The following is a 2,298-nucleotide window of genomic DNA, read 5'->3' as shown; positions in this document are numbered from 1 at the left end:
ATCCATTGCTAAGCAATGTCTTAAAGGGGAACTTGGCAACTATTTCAACTTAATAAACCTGTTTAGAAATCATTTGGATGGTTCAATGGCCTGTTCCGGTGAAAATGGTGATTTTCCCCACTTCCCCTAGCGTCCCCAGGTGGAAAACCAAGCTTGCAACTTTGGCACTACTGTCCTGTTAAGTTTGAAATAGGAAGTATTGTGAGAAGGGAGAACGAGCAAGAAACGCGAACTGCTTTACGGCAATTCCACATAAATGCACAGGCCCCCCTCAATAGCGGTTAGCCACGCCGGCTGTAAGAACAAGCGACGATGAATGTATTACCCACCTCGGTAGACATTGCTCCACACAAAATAGTTGCCCAGCAACGGGGGAGGAGGGTGCCGCAAGTGAGTTTTTTTACAACAGTGTTTTGAAATATACGTCCCAGAGCTGTAAGGGGGTGCTCGTTGAGAAAACATGCGACGACAAAAGTGAAAACCAGCGAAAGAATGGCTAGAGTTGCCAAGTTCCCCTTTAATTAGTTGTTCAACCGACATTGGAAGCAAAGCCCACAAGATATTTTAAGTAACAGACCTCCAAGTGTCTCAGTGGTGCAATTGGCCAGTGCGCTTGGCTGTTAACTGAGAGGATGGTGGGTGGAGCCCACCCAGGGATGGTTAAAGGTTGTTGTTCTGAAGAACAATGTTTAGGTATTGTCTTGAAACTTGTCCATCAATGTTGATGGATTTCACCTCCCTCTTAAAACTGAAACAGTGTTTTGCCTTGTGTTTCCACAGGCCTCAAAGGTTCTTGTTTTTTGCCTCCCCATCCCATCCCAGAACATGAATGTGAGTCAGTTTTGTTTGTCGTGTCACTTTGCATTGCAGTGGGTGGCGCTGTGGCTTAGTTGGTTAAAGTGCCTGTCTAGTAAACAGGAGATCCTGGGTTCAAATCCCAGCAGTGCCTGCTTTTACCTTTTTTTTTATTTTTTTATTTACTGTTACGAATACGAGATTGTGTGTGCCACCAGACGAGTCGCCATTGTTTTCTGCTTTGGACGAGTCAAAATTGCGCAGGCCAATGAGCACAGATCAACTCGCAGTACATCACCTCCGCTGGCTGCGTTTTACTGTCATGGCGGCGGCCAAAACATATCCCAAATGTCTCAAAGTACCAAACAATTGTCTGATTTAATGTATAAAACACAATAATGTGACAGCGTTTGGAGATACTGACAGAAATATTAATAACTGGCTCACGTACAGTTGATACACTGATATGTGTAAAATGTGAACCCTTCAGGCACCGAGAAAAAAACACAGCCTTCACTTTGAATCTTTCACTTTATCCACTGAGGCTTTGAAGGAACTTCATGAGCCTGAGGGCAAAGATTCCTCCAAACAGTGAGAGGCTGTAATCCTGCAGAGGAGGTCCAGATATCAGCAGTACCTGCTCCCTCTCTCTCTTTCCCTCTCTGTGAACTCACCTCTCTCACTCGCTCTGCACAAACACAATATTAAACTGTTCATCTGCTCATCTCTGATGTCCATCACTGAATTGTCCTCCTGCTGTTAATGGTGTGTGTGTGTGTGTGTGTGTGTGTGTGTGTGCATACAGTAGGATCCTTCAGGTTTTTAATGACATTAAACCCAGTTATTGATTTTATTTCTGATTGGCTACTTTGAGCCTTTGTCGTTTCTCTGTTTTGTGCCGGAGGCTCGCTGGAGGAGCTGTGAGCGAGGACACTCAGGTGTTTCCTTTGCAGAAATCTTTTCAGTGTTTTCAGCACTGTGACGTATTAAAGAGGCGACACACAGCTGGATATTGATATTTTGTACTAGTTACTGAAGATGATCAGACTTTCTACTGTTCTAATTTCTTAATGACATTTCACCTTGATACAGGTAGTTACTATGGTAACAGACAAAAAAGCAGATATTTAATCCACCAGGTCCTATTTTGGTGAGAAATAATAATTATTAAAGCGGTCCTCCTCATTCCCACAGTCCCTCTGAGGCTGTAGCGACAAAATCATCAGAAGGTTTATCTTTATGGATTATTGTCTGTCTCTCTGTGTTGTGGGCGTGGCAGGACCATAACTCCCCTGTCTTCATCATCATCATCGTTTTAAACCATGTATCTGTGTCTGCATTTGGGTCCACCACAACACCAAACGTAACAAGCAAAAGTATTCTTGTAATGGAAACATAAAACTGTTTTTCAACTGTTTTTATACGTAAATGTAAGAATGGAGAGCCTGACAGGCATAGCAACAGTAAGGGTGGGGTTTATCCAAAGCCAGTTTATTATCGCAG

The 2,298-nt window shown here is 43.3% G+C and overlaps 1 non-coding gene across 1 annotated transcript; it reads left to right on the top strand.

Moving 5' to 3' along the window:
- Nucleotides 1–875: 875 nt before the first annotated feature.
- Nucleotides 876–949, top strand: trnat-agu (transfer RNA threonine (anticodon AGU)). Its single transcript has one exon. It is a non-coding gene; the product is annotated as a tRNA-Thr (tRNA).
- The last annotated feature ends 1,349 nt before the right edge of the window (nucleotides 950–2,298 follow it).

This window comes from Dicentrarchus labrax, unplaced genomic scaffold (assembly GCF_905237075.1).
Source record: "Dicentrarchus labrax unplaced genomic scaffold, dlabrax2021, whole genome shotgun sequence".
Taxonomy (NCBI): Eukaryota; Metazoa; Chordata; class Actinopteri; family Moronidae; genus Dicentrarchus; species Dicentrarchus labrax.
Note: the sequence above shows the minus strand (reverse complement) of the source record. Positions and strands in the feature narration are given on the sequence as shown.